The 16,597-nt window shown below is 39.5% G+C and overlaps 1 protein-coding gene across 2 annotated transcripts in view; it reads left to right on the top strand.

Annotated features, from left to right (window-relative positions):
- CFLAR (CASP8 and FADD like apoptosis regulator) overlaps positions 1-16,597 on the top strand; it is a 94,246-nt gene that overhangs the window by 15,248 nt on the left and 62,401 nt on the right. The gene's annotated exons all lie outside the window — the stretch shown is intronic.

Raw genomic sequence — 16,597 nt, 5'->3', positions numbered from 1 at the left:
CTTGAGGAAAAAGCAGGCAAAAACCTCTTTGATCTTGGCTGAAGCAATTTCTTACTCAACATGTCTCTGGAGGCAAGGGAAACAAAAGCAAAAATGAACTATTGGGACCTCATCAAGATAAAATATTCTGCATGGTGAAGGAAATAATCAGCAAAACTAAAAGGCAACCAACAGAATGGGAGAAGATATTTGCAAATGATATATCAGATAAAGAGTCAGTATCCAAAATCTATAAAGAACTTAACAAACTCAACACCCAAAAATCAAATAATCCAGTGAAGAAATGGGCAGAAGACATGAATAGACACTTTTCCAAAGAAGACATCCAGATAGCTAACAGACATGTAGAAAAATGCTCAACATCTCTCATCATTAGGGAAAAACAAATCAAAACCATAATGAGATACTACTTCACACCTGTCAGAATGGCTAAAATAACAACTCAGGCAACAATAGATGTTGGCGAGGATGCAGAGAAAGAGGAACCCTTTTGCACTGCTGGTGAGAATGCAAACTGCTGCAGCCACTCTGGAAAAAAATGTGGAGGTTCCTCAAAAACTTAAAAATAGAACTATACCATGACCCAGCAATTGCACTACTAGGTATTTATCCAGAGGATACTGGTGTGCTGTTTTGAAAGGGCACATGGACCCCAATGTTTATAGCAGTGTTATTGACAATAGCCAAGGTATGGAAAGAGCCCAAATGTCCATCAACTGATGAATGGATAAAGAATGGAATATTACTTGGTGATCAAGAATGAAATCTTGGCATTTTCAATAACGTGGATGGAACTAGAGTGTATTATGTTAAGTGAAATTCATCAGAGAAAGACAAATATCAAATGACTTCACTCATAGGTGGAATTTAAAATACAAAACTGATGTACATAAGGGAAGGGAAGCAAAAATAATATAAAAACAGGGAGGGAGACAAAACATAAGAGACTCTTAAATACAGAGAACTAAACTGAGGGTTGCTGGAGATGTTTTGGGTGGGGGGATGGGCTAAATGGGGAAGAGGCATGAAGGAGGACCCTTGCTGGGATGAGCACTGGGTGTTATATGTAGGTGATGAATCACTGGATTCTACTCCTTAAATCATTATTGCACTATATGCTAACTGAGTTGGATGTAATTATAAAAAACTAAATTTTAAAAAAATGGGCCAAAGACCTTCATGGACATCTCACCAAAGAAGACATACAGATGGCAAATAAGTATATGAAAAGATGTTCCACAACATATGTCATCAGGGAAATGCAAATTAAAATAACAATGAGATATCACTACACTCTCTTTACACCAAATGTTGGCAAGGATGTGGAGCAACAGAAACTCTCATACATTGCTGATGGGAATACAAAATACCAGCACTTTGGGAAAAGTTTGGTAGTTTCTTGTTGGAGAACAAGAAGCTGGAGGCACCATAAGAATGTCCTGAAGGAAAGGGACAGAGCAGCAAGAAACTGAAAGCAGTTTCATTCCAGGATGGAAGGCTGCCAAGACTGCTCGTTCTCTCCAGAAGGACATCATATGGGTGCTAGGCCTGGGGATAAGAATGTTTTTTTCTGGTGCCAGATGTACTCATGACCCAGTATGGAATACACTGCAGGTGCATGACTTGTCAAAATGCCATATACTATGTTGTATGTGCTTGCTGTCATCAGACACTTTGCAAAAATAAAAGAGGATTGAGCCAGGGGACCGATGGCTTCGGCTCCTGGAGAGTCTTAGCCCCCTGCTTTCTAATTCTCTCGTCACTGCACCTTTAGGACCTGTCTCTCTACAGTTTCTTATAAAACCAAGCATACTCTTGCCATACAATCCATAAATCCTTCTTCTTGGTATTTACTCAAAGGAGTTGAAAATTTACATCCACATGAAAACCTGCACATAGATGTCTAAACAGCTTTAGTCATAATTGCTAAAACTTGGAAGCAACAAAGTGTTCTTCAGTAGACATATGGGTAAATAAACTGTGGTCATGAAAAGACATGGAGGAACCTTAAATGCATATTACTAAGTTAAGGAAGCCAATCTGAAAAGGCTACATATGATTCCAACTCTCTGACATTCTAGAAAAGACAAAACTATGGAGACAATAAAATGATCAGTAGTAGCAGTATCTCTATATGGAGTGAGAGTGAGGGGCATTCTATTCTCAATATAGCTACTTCTAGTTAACACTAGTCAACAGGTCTCTCTGATAGGGCTCTAGAGTTGGACTCCCTGCTTTTGAACCCAAGCTCTTCCAATTATTACCTACATGACTTTAACCTCTGGTTACTTAATTATTCTGCCTCTATAACCCTCAGTTTTTTTCAGTAATAAAATGAGGATAATGGTTCTGCAGAGAATAACATGAATTGATCTGTATAAACAGCATATTAATATTCCCATGTTAAAATAGTAGCTACCATGTACTGCATGCCTATTTTCAAATGGTAGCTCCCCTTGTCAAAATATCTTTGCAGGCTCTAGTAGGGGATATGTGCGTGATAGCTTCTCCACTGGAGTCTGCCCTGAGCCATGGGGAAACAGCCCTATTTCTAAATTCAGTGTTACGTACTAAAGCAGTATGTACTCTTCGATGTCTGACTTCTTGCCATTAGCACAATGATTTCTTTCCTAACATTTTATTTTTAATGTTCAGTCAAAAAGAAAGGAAAACCAGAGTGTCTGAACATTTGCTTTGTGTTGCAAAAGGGCTCCTTGCTGTGGGGCAACAGCATGGAAATAGGTCATCTCAAGTAAGGAACAGCAGCAGTATGACTCGGAAATGCCACATCTGTGTCAGCGTCTCCCTCCAGGCCTGGGACATCACTGAACCAGTTGGTGGCATTAGGCTCTGATTATTTTTCTCTCCTCTGACCTTGACTCTCTCTGTCATACTCTGTACTCAACACATTCCTTTAGTGCTTCATGAAGGTAGATGACAGATAGAACTCTAACAGACCATAAGAGAAATCAGATGGACAAGGAAACTAAAGAAATACAGTAGAGGGATGTGTGATCACTAAAACAAAAGATAATTGAATCCTGGCTGACAAAAAGAAGGGGGTCAAGGACAGAGTCAATATTTAAGGGGCAAACAAAGCAAAGGAACTCTATCTATAAAGAGACTGAGATGGAATGACCAGAAATGTGGGAGGTTCATCTGGAGAGATTGGGCTCCTTTAAGCAAAGGAAGAAAGGGTTTCAGTAAGTGGGGAAGGGGGCAGGTCAAATATGTCCAACTAAGATGAGGTATGCCTGTTGGATTAGGAAACTTCAACAATCTTTTCCCTCTCCACTTTGGAAGCTCTGGCAGCCAGGCCTTTCCTTTGCAGGTGAGAGGTTAAAAAATTCCTCTTGCTAAATCTGAACAATCTAAAGGAAAAATATGAAAATACTGACAATGGAAGTTCCCCAAGGAAATAGCTCAACCAGATTATCCAGTGAGATGATCAGAATGGATTAGACCCATTTAGAAGCTCAGAGCTTCCCATCCACTTTTGTTTGCTTCTTTGTTTAACTTATTTATTTTTAAAATTTTATTATTTATTTTTATTAAAGTGTTTTATTTATTTTTGAGAGACAGAGAGAGTAAAAGCAGGAGTGGGGGAAGGGCAGAAAGAGAGGGAGACACAGAATCCAAAGTAGGCCCCAGGCTCTGAGCTGTCAGCACAGAGCCCAACACAGGGCTTGAACCAAGGAACTGTGAAATCATGATCTGAGTCGAAGCTGGAAGCTTAACCGAATGAGCCACCGAAGTGCCCCAAAAGTTTATTTACTTTTGAGAGAGAGCGTACAAGTGTGCGCGCACACATACACACACACGGAAGGGGCAGAGAGAGAGAGAGGGGGAAAGAGAGAATCCCAAGCAGGCTCAGCACTATCCGTGCAGAGCCCAACAAGGGGCTCGATCTCAGGAACCATGATACCATGACCTGAGCTGAAATCAAGAGTCAGTTACTTAAATGACTGAGCCACCCAGGTGCCCCTGCCTGTTTGTTTTAAAATCAACTTTATCAATGTGTAGTTTACATAAATAAATACATTTATTTAAGGTGTACAGTTTAATGACTTTTGACAAATATATACTCCCATGTAACTACCATCCAATCAGTGTACAGAATATTTCCAGCACCCCAGGATTTTTCTTTTTTTTTTAAATTTTTTTTCAACGTTTTTTATTTATTTTTGGGACAGAGAGAGAGACAGAGCATGAACGGGGAAGGGGCAGAGAGAGGGAGACACACAGAATTGGAAACAGGCTCCAGGCTCCGAGCCATCAGCCCAGAGCCTGACGTGGGGCTCGAACTCACAGACCGCGAGATCGTGACCTGGCTGAAGTCGGACGCTTAACCGACTGCGCCACCCAGGCGCCCCACCTCAGGATTTTTCTTATCCCCCTTTATAATCAACACTTTCAGGCAAACACTGATTTACTTTCTGTCACTAGAGATTTGTTTTTTTCTGTTCTAGAATGTCATATAAATAAACTATATAGTACTTTATGTACTGTAAAAGAAATCATACTTGTACGTTTTGTGTGTCTGGATTCTTTCACTCAGCACAATATTTTCTTCCCAAACCTTTTGTTTAAAAAATGTTCAATCATAAGGCAAAACTGAAAGAATTTTACAGTAAACACCCATATACCTACTACTAGATTATACTACAATTGACTCTTGAACAATGCAGGGGATTAGAGGTACCAATCACCCATGCAGTCAGAAATCTGTGCATAAATTTTGACTCATCAAAAACTTAACTACTGTTGACCAGAAGCCTTACCAATAACATAAACTGTTGATTTCTTTCAATAAAGTAAGCTAAAGAAAATGTTATGAAGAAAATCATAGGGAAAAGAAAATACATTTTTGTAGTATGCTAAAAAAATCTGCATATGTGAACCTTCACAGTTCGAAGGTCAAATGTTTTAGATTCTACTATACTTGTTTTAACACATTCTTTTGTTCATTTTTCAATCCATCTTATTTTTTGATGGATTTTAATTTTTTATTTTTTTATTTTTTTAGTATATGAAATTTATTGTCAAATTGGTTTCCATACAACACCCAGTGCTCATCCCAAAAGGTGCCCTCCTCAATACCCATCACCCACCCTCCCCTCCCTCCCACCCCCCACCAACCCTCAGTTTGTTCTCAGTTTTTAAGAGTCTCTTATGCTTTGGCTCTCTCCCACTCTAACCTCTTTTTTTTTTTTTTCCTTCCCCTCCCCCATGGGTTTCTGTTAAGTTTCTCAGGATCCATATAAGAGTGGAAACATATGGTATCTGTCTTTCTCTGTATGGCTTATTTCACTTAGCATCACACTTTCCAGTTCCATCCACGTTGCTACAAAGGGCCATATTTCGTTCTTTCTCATTGCCACGTAGTATTCCATTGTGTATATAAACCACAATTTCTTTATCCATTCATCAGTTGATGGACATTTAGGCTCTTTCCACAATTTGGCTATTGTTGAGAGTGCTGCTATAAACATTGGGGTACAAGTGCCCCTATGCATCAGTACTCCTGTATCCCTTGGGTAAATTCCTAGCAGTGCTATTGCTGGGTCATAGGGTAGGTCTACTTTTAATTTTCTGAGGAACTTCCACACTGTTTTCCAGAGTGGCTGCACCAGTTTGCATTCCCACCAACAGTGCAAGAGGGTTCCCGTTTCTCCACATCCTCTCCAGCATCTATAGTCTCCTGATTTGTTCATTTTGGCCACTCTGACTGGCATGAGGTGATATCTGAGTGTGGTTTTGATTTGTATTTCCCTGATGAGGAGCGACGTTGAGCATCTTTTCATGTGCCTGTTGGCCATCCGGATGTCTTCTTTAGAGAAGTGTCTATTCATGTTTTCTGCCCATTTATTCACTGGGTTATTTGTTTTTCGGGTGTGGAGTTTGGTGAGCTCTTTATAGATTTTGGATACTAGCCCTTTGTCCGATATGTCATTTGCAAATATCTTTTCCCATTCCATTGGTTGCCTTTTAGTTTTGTTTGTTGTTTCCTTTGCTGTGCATAAGCTTTTTATCTTCATAAGGTCCCAGTAATTCATTTTTGCTTTTTAATTCCCTTGCCTTTGGGGATGTGTCGAGTAAGAGATTGCTACGGCTGAGGTCAGAGAGGTCTTTTCCTGCTTTCTCCTCTAGGGTTTTGATGGTTTCCTGTCTCACATTCAGGTCCTTTATCCATTTTGAGTTTCTCTTTGTGAATGGTGTCAGAAAGTGGTCTTTCTGACAGGTTTCAACCTTCTGCATGTTGCTGTCCAGTTCTCCCAGCACCATTTGTTAAAGAGACAGTCTTTTTTCCATTGGATGTTCTTTCCTGCTTTGTCAAAGATTAGTTGGCCATACGTTTGTGGGTCTAGTTCTGGGGTTTCTATTCTATTCCATTGGTCTATGTGTCTGTTTTTGTGCCAATACCATGCTGTCTTGATGATGGCAGCTTTGTAGTAGAGGCTAAAGTCTGGGATTGTGATGCCTCCTGCTTTGGTCTTCTTCAAAATTACTTTGGCTATTCGGGGCCTTTTGTGTTTCCATATGAATTTTAGAATTGCTTGTTCTAGCTTCGAGAAGAATGCTGGTGCAATTTTGATTGGGATTGCATTGAATGTGTAGATAGCTTTGGGTAGTATTGACATTTTGACAATATTTATTCTTCCAATCCATGAGCAGGGAATGTCTTTCCATTTCTTTATATCTTCTTCAATTACCTGCATAAGCTTTCTATAGTTTTCAGCATACAGATCTTTTACATCTTTGGTTAGATTTATTCCTAGGTATTTTATGCTTCTTGGTGCAATTGTGAATGGGATCAGTTTCTTTATTTGTCTTTCTGTTGCTTCATTGTTAGTGTATAAAAATGCAGGGGCGCCTGGGTGGCTCAGTCGGTTGGGCGGCCGACTTTGGCTCAGGTCACGATCTCGCGGTCCGTGAGTTCGAGCCCCGCGTCGGGCTCTGTGCTGACAGCTTAGAGCCTGGAGCCTGTTTCGGATTCTGTGTCTCCCTCTCTCTCTGACCCTCCCCCGTTCATGCTCTGTCTCTCTCTGTCTCAAAAATAAATAAACATTTAAAAAAAATGTTTTAAAAAAAATGCAACTGATTTCTGTACATTGATTTTGTATCCTGCAACTTTGCTGAATTCATGTATCAGTTCTAGCAGACTTTTTGTGGAGTCTATCGGATTTTCCATGTATAATATCATGTCATCTGCAAAAAGCGAAAGCTTGACTTCATCTTTACCAATTTTGATGCCTTTGATTTCCTTTTGTTGTCTGATTGCTGATGCTAGAACTTCCAACACTATGTTAAACAACAGCGGTGAGAGTGGGCATCCCTGTCGTGTTCCTGATCTCAGGGAAAAAGCTCTCAGTTTTTCCCCATTGAGGATGATGTTAGCTGTGGGCTTTTCATAAATGGCTTTTATGATGTTTAAGTATGTTCCTTCTATCCCGACTTTCTCAAGGGTTTTTATTAAGAAAGGGTGCTGGATTTTGTCAAAGGCCTTTTCTGCATCGATTGACAGGATCATATGGTTCTTATCATTTCTTTTATTAATGTGATGTATCACATTGATTGATTTGCGAATGTTGAACCAGCCCTGCAGCCCAGGAATGAATCCCACTTGATCATGGTGAATAATTCTTTTTATATGCTGTTGAATTCGATTTGCTAGTGTCTTATTGAGAATTTTTGCATCCATATTCATCAGCGATATTGGACTGTAGTTCTCTTTTTTTACTGGGTCTCTGTCTGGTTTAGGAATCAAAGTAATGCTGGCTTCATAGAATGAGTCTGGAAGTTTTCCTTCCCTTTCTATTTCTTGGAATAGCTTGAGAAGGATAGGTATTATCTCTGCTTTAAACGTCTGGTAGAACTCCCCTGGGAAGCCATCTGGTCCTGGACTCTTATTTGTTGGGAGATTTTTGATAACTGATTCAATTTATTCGCTGGTTATGGGTCTGTACAAGCTTTCTATTTCCTCCTGATTGAGTGTTGGAAGAGTGTGGGTGTTTAGGAATTTGTCCATTTCTTCCAGGTTGTCCAATTTGTTGGCATATAATTTTTCATAGTATTCCCTGATAATTGTTTGTATCTCTGAGGGATTGGTTGTAATAATTCCATTTTCATTCATGATTTTATCTATTTGGGTCATCTCCCTTTTCTTTTTGAGAAGCCTGGCTAGAGGTTTGTCAACTTTGTTTAGTTTTTCAAAAAACCAGCTCTTGGTTTCGTTGATCTGCTCTACAGTTTTTTTAGATTCTATATTGTTTATTTCTGCTCTGATCTTTATTATTTCTCTTCTTCTGCTGGGTTTGGGGTGTCTTTGCTGTTCTGCTTCTATTTCCTTTAGGTGTGCTGTTAGATTTTGTATTTGGGATTTTTCTTGTTTCTTGAGATAGGCCTGGATTGCAGTGTATTTTCCTCTCAGGACTGCCTTCTCTGCGTCCCAAAGCGTTTGGATTGTTGTATTTTCATTTTCGTTTGTTTCCATATATTTTTTAATTTCTTCTCTAATTGCCTGGTTGACCCACTCATTCGTTAGTAGGGTGTTCTTTAACCTCCATGCTTTTGGAGGTTTTCCAGACTTTTTCCTGTGGTAGGTTTCAAGCTTCATGGCATTGTGGTCTGAAAGTATGCATGGTATAATTTCAATTCTTGTATACTTATGAAGGGCTGTTTTGTGACCCAGTATATGATCTGTCTTGGAGAATGTTCCATGTGCACTCGAGAAGAAAGTATATTCTGATGCTTTGGGATGCAGAGTTCTAAATATTATCTGTCAAGTCCATCTGATCCAATGTGTCATTCAGGCCCCTTGTTTCTTTATTGACCGTGTGTCTAGATGGTCTATCCATTTCTGTAAGTGGAGTGTTAAATTCCCCTGCAATTACCACATTCTTATCAATAAGGTTGCTTATGTTTTGAGTAATTGTTTTATATATTTGGGGGCTCCGGTATTCGGCGCATAGACATTTATAATTGTTAGCTCTTCCTGATAGATAGACCCTGTAATTATTATATAATGCACTTCTTCATCTCTTGTTACAGCCTTTAATTTAAAGTCTAGTTTGTCTGATATAAGTATGGCTACTCCAGCTTTCTTTTGGCTTCCAGTAGCATAAATAGTTCTCCATCCCCTCACTCTCAATCTAAAGGTGTCCTCAGATCTAAAATGAGTCTCTTGTAGACAGCAAATAGATGGGTCTTGTTTTTTTATCCATTCTGATACCCTATGTCTTTTGGTTGGAGCATTTAATCCATTTACATTCAGTGTTATTATAGAAAGATACGGGTTTAGAGTCATTGTGATGTCTGTATGTTTTATGCTTGTAGCGATGTCTCTGGTACTTTGTCTCACAAGATCCCCTTTAGGATCTCTTGTAGGGCTGGTTTAGTGGTGATGAGTTCCTTCAGTTTTTGTTTGTTTGGGAAGACCTTTATCTCTCCTTCTATTCTAAATGACAGACTTGCTGGATAAAGGATTCTGGGCTGCATATTTTTTTCTGTTCAATACATTGAAGATCTCGTGCCAATCCTTTCTGGCCTGCCAAGTTTCAAAAGAGAGATCAGTCACGAGTCTTATAGGTCTCCCTTTATAAGTTAGGGCACGTTTATCCCTTGCTGCTTTCAGAATTTTCTCTTTATCCTTGTATTTTGCCAGTTTCACTATGATAAGTCATGCAGAAGATCGATTCAAGTTACGTCTGAAGGGAGTTCTCTCTGCCTCTTGGATTTCAATGCCTTTTTCCTTCCACAGATCAGGGAAGTTCTCAGCTATGGTTTCTTCAAGTACCCCTTCAGCACCTTTCCCTCTCTCTTCCTCCTCTGGGATACCAATTATGCGTATATTATTTCTTTTTAGTGTGTCACTTAGTTCTCTAATTTTCCCCTCATACTCCTGGATTTTTTTTATCTCTCTTTTTCTCAGCTTCTTCTTTTTCCATAACTTTATCTTCTAGTTCACCTCTTCTCTCCTCTGCCTCTTCAATCTGAGCCGTCGTTGTTTCCATTTTGTTTTGCATTTCGTTTAAAGCGTTTTTCAGCTTCTCCTGACTGTTCCTTAGTCCCTTGATCTCTGTAGCAAGAGATTCTCTGCTGCCCTCTATACTGTTTTCAAGCCCAGCGATTAATTTTATGACTATTATTCTAAATTCACTTTCTGTTATATTATTTAAATCCTTTTTTGATCAGTTCATTAGCGGTTGTTATTTCCTGGAGATTCTTCTGAGGGGAATTCTTCCGTTTGGTCATTTTGGATAGTCCCTGGAGTGGTGAGGACCTGCAGGGCACTTCACCTGTGCTGTGGCATATAACTGGAGTTGGTGGGCAGAGCTGCAGTCGACCTGATGTCTGCCCCCAGCCCACCACTGGGGCCACAGTTAGACTGGTGTGTGCCTTCTCTTCCCCTCTCCTAGGGGGGGGATTCACTGTGGGGTGGCGTGGCCCGTCTGGGTTACTTGCACACTGCCAGGCTTGTGGAGCTGGGGATCTGGTGTATTAGCTGGGGTGGGTAGGCAAGGTGCACGGGGGCAGGAGGGGCAGGCTTAGCTCGCTTCTCCTTAGGTGATCCACTTCAGGAGGGGCCCTGTGGCAGTGGGAGGGAGTCAGACCCGCTGCCGGAGGGGTGGCTCCACAGAAGCACCATGTTGGGTGTTTGCACGGAGCAAGCAAGTTCCCTGGCAGGAACTGGTTCCCTTTGGGATTTTGGCTGGAGGATGGTTGGGGGAGATGGTGCTGGCGAGCGCCTTTGTTCCCCGCCAAACTGAGCTCTGTCGTCCCGGGGCTCAGCAACCCTCCCTCCCTTTGTCCTCCAGCCTTCCCGCTTTTCTAGCAGAGCTGTTAACTTATGACCTCCCAGATGCTAAGCAAGTCCCGCTTGCTGTCTGAACACACTTCGTCCGGCCCCTCCGCTTTTGCGAGCCAGACTCGGGGTCTCTGTTTGGCCGACAGGCAGCCCCTCCGCCCCGGCTCCCTCCCGCCAGTCCGTGGAGCATGCACTGCCTCTCCGCCCTTCCTACCCTCTTCCGTGGGCCTCTTGTCTGCGCTTGGCTCCGGAGACTCCGTTCTGCTAGTTTCTGGTGGTTTTCTGGGTTAGTTAGGCAGGTGTAGGTGGAATCTAAGTGATGAGCAGGATGCGCAGTGAGCCCAGCGTCCTCCTAAGCCGCCATCTTCCCCTCACGGACTTTTTTTTGATGTATTTTAAAGACATCAGTACATTTCCCCTAAATAATTTAGCTTGCATATCAGGCATAATTATCCATGTTGTTGCATGAATCTTTGGCTTATTTCTTTTTACTGCTGAGTAGTATTTCCATTGCATGGATATACTGCCATGGTTTATCCATTTGTCTATTGATGGAATTTTAAGTTGTTCCCAATTTGGGGTTATTATAAGTAAAGCTGCTGTGAATGTTCATATACAAGTCTTTGTACAGATACATGCTTTTATTTATCTTGAATAAGTACTTAAGAGTACTTTTGTGGGGTCATATGATAAGTATACTTTATAATAAGTAGCCAAACTGTTTTCCAAGTGGTACCATTTTACATTTCTGCTAGCATTGTATTAAAGTTGAAGTTGTTCCATATTCTCGCTGATACTTTGTATTGTCAGTTCTTTTGATTTTAGCCATTCCAGTAGGCTTTTAATTTGCATTTCCCTAATAATTATTGGTATCAAGTATCATTTCATGTACTTATTGGCAATTGTTTTGTAAAGTGTCTATTCAAATCTTTGGCGTATTTTTTTAAATTTTTTTTATTAAAAAAAATTTTTTTTAACGTTTTATTTATTTTTGAGACAGTGAGAGACAGAGCATGAACAGGGGAGGGTCAGAGAGAGGGAGACACAGAATCTGAAAACAGGCTCCAGGCTCTGAGCTGTCAGCACAGAGCCCAATGCGGGGCTCAAACTCACGGACCGAGAGATCATGACCTGAGCCGAAGTCGGCCGCTTAACCGACTGAGCCACCCAGGCGCCCCTCTTTGGCGTATTTTTAAAATGGGTTATTTGTTTTGTTATTATTGTTCATATATTCAAGTTTTATGTCCATTGTGAGACATGTATTGGAAATATTTTCCCCTGGTCTATGGTTTTTCCATACTTTTATTTTCAATCTATTTGTATCTTTGTATTTTAAAAAATGTTTATTTATTTTGAGAGAAAGAGAGAGTGAACAGGGGAGGGGAAGAGAGAGAGAGACAAAGAATCTCAAGCAGGAACTGCACTGTCAGCAGGGAGCCCGATGTGGGGCTCAAACCCACCAACCACGAGACAGTTATAGCTCGAGCATAGATTTTTTTCAATACAGTCTAACAAGCTTTCCTTTTGATTAGGTTATTTGAGCCTTTCCATTACATATATATATATATATATATATATATATATATGTATATATATGTATACATATACATACATATTGTGTGTATATACATATACATACATATGCATACATACACATTACATATGTATATGTGTGTGTGTGTATATATATATATATATATATATATATATATATATATAATTGTTTATTTTCAGAGAGAGAGAGAAAGAGAGTGTGAGCAGGGGAAGGACAGAGAGGGAGAGAGAGAATCCCAAGTGGGCTCTGCACTGTCAGCGCAGAGCCCAACGAGGGGCTCAAACTCATAAACCTGCATCAAAATCAAGAATCGGATGCTTAACCGATTGAACCACCTAGGTGCCCCCTTTTCCATTTAATATTATTATTTACATAGTTGGATTTGCATGTGCCATTTTACTTTTACTTTTTGTTTTCTATATGTCTCATGCCTTTTCTGTCCCTTTATATCTCTTTTACTGCTTCCTTTTGCATTAAGCGTATATTTTTTAATGTAGTATCTTAATTTCTTTAATGATTTTTCAACATATTTTTTAAAGTTATTTTTTAGTGATTTCTCTATGGTTTACCATTTACATCTTAACTTACCAGAGGCAGCTGGGATTTATACTAGCTAGTTCCAATGAAATATAGAAATCTTGTTCCTACATAGCTCTATTCCCTCTTTCCTCCCTTTGTGGTATTTTGTTATATATCACATCAATTAATGTTATACATTCAAAAATACATTGGTACAATTATTACTTTACCATCTGTAGTCATTTCCTTATCCCAGTATAGCTTTGCTCCTACCCACCTCCTTTGTGCTATTATTGGCAAATATATTTCACATATATTAATTTATCTGTTATAGGCACGATGATCCATTACATTACTTTACACAATTGCTTTTTAAACCAATTAAGAGGAAGAGAAGAAATTTTAATTTATACTATTTTCTATATTTTCATTTTTTTGTTTTTAATTGAATTATAGTTGACATACAATATTTGTTTCAGGTGTACAACATAATGATTTGACAATTACATTATGAAATGCTCACCATAAGTATATTTACCTTTTGTCACCATACAAAGTTATTGCAATAATTTTCCTTATGCTGTACTTAGTCCAGACTTATTTCTTTTATAACTGGAAGTTTGTACTCCTTAATCCTCTTCCCTTATTTTTCCTATCAACCCACCCACTCCCCTCCTCTGGCCGTCACCAGTTTGTTTTCTGTATTTATGAGTCTGTTTCTATTTTTTTGTTTGCTCATTTGTTATGTGTGTTAGTGTTTTAGATTCCACATATAAGTGAAATCAAATCATTTGTCTTTGTCTGACTTATTTCAGCATAATACCCTCTAGATCCATCTATGTTGTCACAAATGTTAAGATTTCATTCTTTTTTTTATGACTAATATTCTATTGTGTGTGTATATATATATATATATGTATGCATATATGTATAAACATCTTTTTCCATTCATATATTGGTGGACACTTAAGTTGACTATTGTAAATAATGCTGCAGTAAATATAGGGGTGCATATATTTTCTTGAATTAGTGTTTTCATTTTCTTTAATACCCAGTAGTGGAATTACTGGATATTATGGTATTTCTATTTTTAATTTCTGAGGAACCTCCATACTGTTTTTATTTATACTGCCTTTTATAATTTTGTAACTACTTTTTTTGGTGCTCTTTGTTTTTTGAGTGTGAGTATTTGAATTACTGTCTGGCGTTATTTGCTTTTAGCCTAAAGAACTTCCTTTAGTAATTCTTGAAAGGCAGGTGTGCTAGCACAATTTTTTTGTTTTTGTTTGAGTATTTCACCTTATTTCCCCAATCTTATTTTCATAAGGTTGTTTTGCTGGATATAGGATTCTTAGTTGAAAGTTTTTTTTCTTTCAGCACTTTGAATATGTTTTCTCATTGCCTTTAGCCTTTATTTAGTTTTTGGTGAGAAGTCAACTATTAACCTTACTGGTATATACTTGTAAGCAAGAGTTGTCATTCCTTTGTTGCTTTCAGGGTTTATTCCTTGTCTTTGACTTTCAGCATTGTTACTGTAATATATCTGCTTGTAGAGCTCTTTGCATTTATCTTATTTGGAATTTTTGGAGCTTCCTGGATGTGTAGGTTACAGTTTTTGAATACATTTGGGAAGCTTTTAGCTCTTATTTCTTTGTATATTTTTTCTGCTTGTTTTCATTCTCTTCTTCTGGTATTCCCATTATGCATGTGTTTGGTGTGCTCCATGGTGTTGCACATTTCTCTGAGGCTCTCTTCATTTCTCTCTGTTCTTTGGCTTGTATAATCTCCATTTCTTAGTTAGCTTATTCTTTCTTCTGCCAGTTCAAATCTACTGTTGAGCCCATAATAAAGTTATTTCCACTCCAGAGTTTCTATTTGGTTCATTTCTATAATTTCTGAGTTATGTCCCTGTTCTAGGGGCTGAATATCTCTTTATTGGTATTCTTTCTTTGATAGGACATTATCATACTGATGAAGGAGTGTGGGCCAAGCTGAGGGCAAAATACAGGCTAACAGCATGCTTCTTTCCCACCCACCCCTCCCCACCCCAGGTGGGATATGTGTGACATAATATGTAATATGTGGCTTAATGATGTGTGATATGTGGCTTATGGCCCCCTGATATATATCTGAAGGGTCTCATGACTGAGGTTTTATTAAATGGTAATAAATGGTTGCCTAGCAACATCTAGCCCCTCTAGCAAGGTCCTGGAAACCTTGCTCCCAAAATACCTTAGAGACTTACTCTATCCCTGACCCCCTCCCAACCTGAGGGTATATAATGAGTTACCCATCATGACCCCTGTGCCGCTCTTCTGCCCACGGGTCCTGTTCCCATGGTTTAATAAAATCACGTTTTTGCACCAAAAATGTCTTCAAGAATTCTTTCTTGGCCATTGGCTCCGGACCACTCCATGCATCACCCCCAAACTTCATCAGTACCTTTCTTCTTTAACCCTGCTTTTCTTTAGCTCTGGGAAAATATTTATAATGGCTACTTTGAATTTTTTTCTGATAAATCTGACATCAAGTTGCTCTCACAGGCAGTTTTTATTGCCTATTTTTCCAGTGTATGAGTCATACCTTCCTGTTTCCTTGCATACTTCCTTGTTTTTTCTTTGGAAACTGGGCATTTATTACAAGTACCAACTCTGGGTGCTTATTTTTCCTCCCTCGTCCTCCTCACTTTGTTATTATTATTTGCTTGTTTATTTGTTTAGTGACTGGCTGGATTATTTTAGTAAAGTTTACTCCCCCCCCTCTTAAATTTCTGATGTTTTTATCCTAGTATTATGGTAATTTGGCTACAGCTCTCTTTGTCTTATTTCCTGACCACACCCAGCTGTTAAACTTCAACAGTTTACTGCCTGATTGCTCTATTATTTTCAATGCTGTCCTGAGACATACATTTCTCTATAAATGGATCCAATCAACTTCTGGGTCCTTTGAAGCAATATTTTATGAGGTCAGTGTTATTATCTGTTCTCACCCAAGGAGGGCTTCCCTCAACTGTCTTTATCTTTGGTTCTCTCTGGCAAACTAGCCAACTTACAATTTAGCCCATATCTTGAATCTCCTCACAATTGCCTAACACTAAAACCCCCAGGTTTTTGAGAGCACAGCTTGGCTTACATTTCTCCATGTTTTTGGCACATGAAATCACTTCCTTTGGGAAGAGATTTAAGCTATGTGTTTCATGGACTGCCCCCCCCTCACCCCCTTCAATTAGAAAGCCAGGGCTTTGGGGAAGAGGAAGAACAGTGGCAAACTGAGTCACATCTCTGCTCTTAGGGGCTGAACTCTAGGTAGAGGAGGGGGTAGTAGCCCGAGGTCCTCTGGCTTATCTCTCTGGTCCCAACTACCACTTCTGAGGTGAGGGTGATTAGGTCCCTAGTATTCGCAGCACTCCAGCCCAAGGTAGATCCTCTATTCCATGAGTGGACTGGATGGGAGAAAAGATCCTCCATCTCTCAACCACACCTACCCAGGATTTAGCTTTAGCGTCAGGTACTAGGGCCTGGTGAGAATTGCTGACATTCTGCTCCACCCCCTGGAATTATGGGGAGAGGAGAACCTGTGTTCTTGATTGCAGCAGAGTGGGGTCTCTGCTGAGTAGAGAGGGTGAAGCGGTCCTGGTTGAAATACTACAGATTCTCACTCGCCTTTCTTATCACATTTTCATGGATTTTCTTGAATAGATATTTTTTTCATTTGCT

This window comes from Neofelis nebulosa, chromosome 2 (assembly GCF_028018385.1).
Source record: "Neofelis nebulosa isolate mNeoNeb1 chromosome 2, mNeoNeb1.pri, whole genome shotgun sequence".
In the NCBI taxonomy this organism is placed as follows: domain Eukaryota; kingdom Metazoa; phylum Chordata; class Mammalia; order Carnivora; family Felidae; genus Neofelis; species Neofelis nebulosa.
This window is presented reverse-complemented; position numbering and strand designations above follow the sequence as displayed.